We start from the raw sequence: 6,894 nt of genomic DNA on the forward strand, positions 1-6,894 counted from the left end.
GCAACGAGACCAAGACCAGCCCAACGGCAGGGAGGAAGTCATTGTGGAGCCCAAGCCAGCGTCACCACCAGAGCCTTTGGCAGGCGAGGACCAACTTTAGTCAGGATAAGTGTACCAGATGTTTCCCTTCAAAATGGCCAATTGTTGGCGCCCTTCCCGCTCAATATTTGGGAAGAGGCCCAGGGCCTCTGCCTATAAATAGGACTAGCCACCCCCAGGGTAGGGGAGATCCAGAATCGGCCAACCCAGAAACAAGCTGGGATCGGATCGAGTAGCATAACACACAGAGAGAGAGAGGGGTGACTGAACTCCTCCTAGCAGTTCATCCCCTCAGCCAAGAACAGACCCTCGCGAGGCTGTTCTTCCTTGTATTGCTCATCATCATCAGCCCAAGAGGCAATCCACCACACCACACACTGGAGTAGGGTATTACACCACAACGGTGGCCCGAACCAGTATAAACCCTGTGTCTCTTGTGCTGTTCTTTCCATAGCTTAGATCTTAGCGTGGCGGTGGGGCGCAGGTAGGTAGAAGGCGAAATCTCCGCACGCACCCCAGTGTTCGAACCTCAAGGGTCTGCCGGGACCCGAAATCTGACAGAATGTACTAGATATAGACCACATCCACTATGCTGCAATGGATGGCTACCTTTGTTTCAATATCTACAAGGGTTGGATGAAGAGCAAGAACCAAATGTGCGGTTCAAGCAAAGAAGTATCGCCCAAGAGGAAGAGGGACAAGGACGAAGTCGAGGACGTGGACGAGGACTCTGAGTAAGGTGGCAGTGTCATTGCTCATGGTGGTTCTAATGCAGTGTCTACCGGATTAGTTGCTTAGTTTAATTTCCGGTGTGCTTAGTTTTATTTGAGGGGTGTGTTGTGCTGAGCCCCCAACAGAACCATGTTATGTTTCTTCTCGTTACTTTAACTCTTCAGTACTTACATACTAGTATTTCTTACAGTTCATCTTTTAGTTGGTATAGTACTATGACTACCACTCATTTCTTCACATTATATACGTACAATATATATGGCCAACATCATATAGGCAGCAGTTTAGTTGTCAAAGAATTTCAGGGGGGTTAGTTTTGTCAAAGAATTTCAGGGTGCTTAGTTTTATTTGACGGATGTGTTGTGCTGGACACCATTATTGTGACTCAAATCTCTTTTGCCATGTTATAATGACATAAATACCAATGGACCAACATGCCAGCTCTCCCTCTACCTTACTATAGTAAAATAAAGTGTGGGGGCCTACTTGATCCCAACAGCGTTCTTATTTTCCTGTAAAATTGTTCGGTTGGTTACTACTGACAAGCGAGGCTACACTTATCATTGCGAGGATCGGCTTATTTTTGTCATGTAACATGGTCGATGAGTTTGACGTGAAAATCACAATGTCTAATGGTATTTTTGAGCAAACATCTAACTTAACGGTGGCATTTTTGAGATATCTAATTGCATTTTGAGCAGGCATCTCACGGATCGATGGCATTTTTGAGTAGTTGTAACTTATAATGGCAAAACTAAGTAGTGATACACAAACTAGTGGCATAAATAATAAGAACCCAAGAATTAAATAGGTATGCTAATTTTTTAAATATAATTTAGCACCCCATTTAAGCACGTACTAGCTTTTTAATAGTAATATATGCATAATTTGGCGACGAGCGCTCTCCATATGTACCACCTTTTTTCTTTAATTTCATCTTGTTAGTTTTGCTCCATGGCGCAATCCATCGATCCTAATACTGTACAAAAGTATACATTTTTAAAAAGGCTAGAGGGTGGGGCAGTCTAGCTAGGTCGGTTTCAAGAGAGGCGAGGGCCTTTGTGTTTTGATGGCTCATTACTGCTGGAAGGCAGGGCCTTGTGATTTGACTGCTCGTATAAATGTGCCGACGACCTGAGGAGGAGCAAAGAACCGTGCAGTATACTCAAGTTTTCCACTGGAGTACGACGGAGGAGCACGAAACACAGCAGCCCAGTGCCATATCTCTACTCTCTACTCTTATTATATATTACTAGCAGGAGGCATTATTCTATTGGCGATAAAGAATGATCTAATTTGCTAGTCATCTCATTTTTAGCTTTGTTCTATTCATGCCTCGCAGAGAATGTGAGACGTGCGATGAAACACCCGAAGCAAAAGAAGAAACATAGAAGCAAAAGAAAAAGGAAGATTATCACCACCCAAAAAAGGAAGACGCACACACAAGTGTGGGGCGCTGCTCTCACTACATGAAGGGTTGCTGGCCGTGGAGTCGTAACTGCTTCTTCATCGCCTCCACGACCTCCATCTCCTTGCGCGTCTCCTCCGCCATCTTCTTCATTGTGTCCATGACGCAGGATTTCTCGACGCGAGCCTTCATCATTTGTTCCACGGCTGCATTACGTACCTTGACAGTAGTCGGGTGCTCGATGCGGAGCTTCGCCAACTCCTCCTTCTGTTCCATGACGAGGGCCTGCATCATCTTCATCGAGGAACTACTATTCTCATGCAACTTCTTCCAGCCAACATTCTCCTCCTTCAGCAGGTCGAGCTTGTGGTAGAGCTTCGCCTTGTCCTCCTGAAGTTGCAGGATTTCTCCAGTCGCCTTCTTCTTCGAGGCAATGCTCTTCTTCAGCAACATCACCAAGCCAGCGGTCAACTCCCCCTACTCATTGAGCTCAGCGGGCATGTCGTCGAGGCTCTCCTTCAGCAGCTCCACCAAGCCGTGGATGAACTCCTTCTACTTATTGAGGTGCTTATTGAGCTGATCGGGCATGCCGTCGAGGGATAACGACTCCAGCGCCGCCAGCTCGGCATGTTCGCCTCCGCGGCGAGGGCGCTCCTGGGAGCCATCGCCTGCCCGTGAGAGATCTTTCGAGGTCTCTGCGTGGCGGTGAGCCCTGTTTTTTTTCCTGCACCTTGGTTGTCACTCCCTTGTTAGGAGTAGTTCTCGACCTAGAGCTCTGCACACCGGCCATGGCAAGGACAGATGAAGAAGGAGGACTTATCAGGAGGAAGGTAGAGTAATTTTCGGTTAGGTAGTTCCCCTTTTTATAACCTAAGTACTAGCACTAGTACTAAAACCTGCATAGTGGGAACACGTTCAGGTTTGGTACGTACTGGTAGGTGTGAGCAGGCTTGCACTTAATTGTAGCACTAGTACTTTGGAATGTGATGGGAACAAGGTAAAGATTAATTGATGGTTTTGGTTTCAAGGCCCGAAATGGCTCCCGATGAGTTTAGTGGAACATAAATTTCATGTACTCCCGATGAGTTTAGTAGAACATAAATTGTTTAACATAAAAAATATATCATTAAAAAATAGAATATGAAGTTTGTAATGATATATTTTTCGTAATGTATGCCTCTTATTAAGTTGGTCAAATTAACGACCTAGGTACATGTGTAAGACTTGTAAACTGAGATAGAGGGAGTACTACACTGCTCAAATGCGGTCGCACAAGTCAGTGATGTAACTGGTCGTACATGTCAGACCAAGCCGATGCGTGTCCCTTCGGTGAGACACGGGTCCGACCGACAGTCTGTTGGTGCGACCGACCGTAAAGTACTTACGCGATGGAGACTTCTGGTTGTGGCTTCGGTTGATTGTCACGACCAATCATTCTAAAACTAGTGATAAATCAATTACCATCTTTTTCCAAACGATCAAGTATTTTTTACAGGAAAATAATACATATAGATGGAGTGATTGTCAAGGTTGCAAACCAACACAGTGTTGCAAGTTCACTGCAGCAGCAACCAACTAGGTCACTGCATCGCTGGCGGGGAAGGAGGGCAGCTCACCTCGCCTATGATGCATGCCCAGCGGCGCCGCCACACTGGTCTCGGGATTTGGCTTCTCCTACCTCCCATTTGAACAATTGCACCGGATGCTCATGCCATTGCGCAGGCATGCGCGCTCTTTCCTTCACAGTCGACTTCGTGAATATGATCTGTGCCATTAGCCCTAACTCGAGATCAACGTGACGCTGCCAGATGCTGACATCCCTTAGCATCTTTCCCCTGAGATCGACTTGTGCCTCCGCCTTGTGCTGCGCCAGCCGTAGCTCCTTGGAACTTCTCTCCAATCGATGCGACGCTTCCTCGATCCGATTTGCCCTTGCTGCCCACCACTTGAAATGCTGCCCTGGCATGTCCTCCGACGCCACCGATCTGTGATTCCAGATCAATGGATCCCCTCTAAAACACATGTGGGTTTTGCTCAAAGGCGGCAGTGCTGCGGGCCACAGCTAGAGGGCAGCCCGCGGGATCCTGGGATCTAAGGGATTATCCATGGCCGGATCCTCCATGGCAGGATCCGGTGGGCGAGGCGGGGAGGCGAGCCTAGGCGCTGGGAGAGCCCTACGAGGCTAAGACAAAGATAGTACTACTCCACTCCATCCATATTCAAATACAAAGGCCACCAACAGTAGCCCTGGCAAAAATTGATCATGCTGCCGGCGTCCTGGTTTATTAGCCCCCTTTTTTATGCCACTTTTTATGACATGCATAAATATTATGTTATGTACAAATATGGTCAAAAATTGGCACAAAATACGAAGGAGACCAATGGAAGTACTGGCACCCCATGATTTAACTACTCCCATGCGCGCAGCGGAATAGTAATGTCTTTCTTCCGCCCTCACGTCCACTCAATTTGCATGCACTGTATTAATTGACCATCAATGAAATGAAGGACTTTACATGCGTCAAATTATCACATGGGGTGGATCTTCGGACAAAAATGCGTCGCCCCGTGTACCGCATGTGAATGCGAAGGAATGAGTGTGTGCGTGGCGTGCGTGCACATCTTCGCTTCGTGCATGTACCGCCAGTGTGGCTCAGAGGACGAGTACATTCTTCTGGAAGCACCAGCACGTCACTGTGATCAATCCACACAAGGAGGTCGCGACAACGCCTCCACATGTGCCACGTAGCTTCATGAACTGTAAGAGAGACACTGTGTAGCATGCCATTGTAATTCTAATTTACGTGTTTGCACATACTCGAAGTACTAGTAAGGTACACGTGCATTGCATGCGTCAGATTTGGCAACCAAATTATGAATAAATACCACACTATAGCATGTAAGCTCTGAGTCATATATGCCTGATGTAGACCTTAGTTTAATTCTTATAGTTCATCTCATTCAAAATAAACTAGTTTTTATAAAAAAATCTAGGGCCTCTTTGATTCGTAGGATTTCCAAAATGCGGGAATAGGAAAAACATGGGATTAGAATGGAATGTCGTCTTGAATCCTACAGGATTGTACGAGTGTTTTATTGTGCATAGAAAAAATGCAGGATTCTTTCAAAGTGGTTTGAGTGGATGGGATGTTTCCTATGAAATCTAGTGCAAATGAATCCTATGGAAAAATTTCTATGGTTTACAATCCTACGAATCAAACAACCAAGATAGGAAAAATTCCTAAGGATTAGAATCCTCCAAAATTCCTTTGAGAATCCTTTGAATCAAAGAAGCCCTTAATCTATTTTATGATTCATGGAATTGTGCGTTGTAAAGCATAAAGTAAAAAACAAATAATGGCAATTCAACTAGAAAAAAAGTTCGGGCAGTTATGATACAGAAGATTCTAGAACAAAGGAGAATCACTTGTGTTTTGAGGTTTGTGCATTATGCTTAAGTTCAACCATGGAGTCTTCTAGATTGTACATGTGGCAAAATCCGGTGGGGGGCTAGAAGATGGTGCGAGGGGCCAAGTGGAGGGAGACTATGAAGGAGTGCACAAGTGTGAGATCGATATTTGAAGAGAGGGGAGAGAACGTGCGCTGTTGCGCGTAGTGGCGGAGCCATGAAAAATAAATGAGCTAGGGGGCCAAGCATTGCTAATCCTTTACGAGGAGGGCCAATTCATCAACTTAAACCATTTTACCAGCAATTGTCTAATGATCACATTCATATTAGCCTCGATATATAGTGATGTTAGGGGGGCAGGGCCCTTGCTGCCCCCTATCTTCGCCATTATGCGCGCGTCTGAGAGATGAAGCGGAGGCATGCATGATGAGAGGGGGACGTTGGATATATAATTAATGTGTGTGTATTAGCTATGTAATCCTATATAGAGAGGTATAGATTGATCGATGTGGATGTGGGAAAGAGGGTGAGACCTCACTAGATATATAGATTGATCGGTTTCTGTGGAAAACTGTGAAATACCTAGCTATATACACACACACATAGAGGAACATCGATCATTGCGCATGCACGTGAGAGATAAAGAATGCCCGATATGATGGGGAGGTGTGTGTGTGTGCATGCATGCATGGGAGACCGACCTGAAGAAAAAGATTGCATGTGTGCGATGGATAATGCCGACGGGTACTATGTGTGCATGCAAGCACGAGAGAAAGTTAATGGTACAATTATAAAGAGAAAATGACTGTGTGGGTGTAAAAGACTAGGTGAAATCATAATCAATGTAAAGTAGAATTCAAATATTTGAATAAGATGTCATGATGTTTGAAACCCATGCATGCATGAATATAACTGAGATATGCATGGTGTGGTTTGGAAACGAGCATGTTGTATTGTATGCACATTGAACAAGGTCAGTCTGATTTGTATTTGAGATATCGATGGAAGACAATGTTTGGCCACATTGCATCCGTTCATGGACACACTATTCTAATTGGAGATGATGGGTGGCTTTCACATCACATATCTATATCTATATCATATATATATATTATATTATATATTTTTTATATAGTGTGCGGATAACTTTAACTTTGAAAGATGGTCATTGGATGAGGCCAATCCGATGGTGCAGAGATGGAAAATTTGAGCACAACTGGCCGTTGTATATCATCTAAATTCCACCAGATTTTGCCACATGTACAATCTAGACGACTCCATTGTTAAACTTAAGCATAATGCACAA

Source organism: Triticum urartu, chromosome 3 (genome assembly GCF_003073215.2).
Source record: "Triticum urartu cultivar G1812 chromosome 3, Tu2.1, whole genome shotgun sequence".
Taxonomy (NCBI): domain Eukaryota; kingdom Viridiplantae; phylum Streptophyta; class Magnoliopsida; order Poales; family Poaceae; genus Triticum; species Triticum urartu.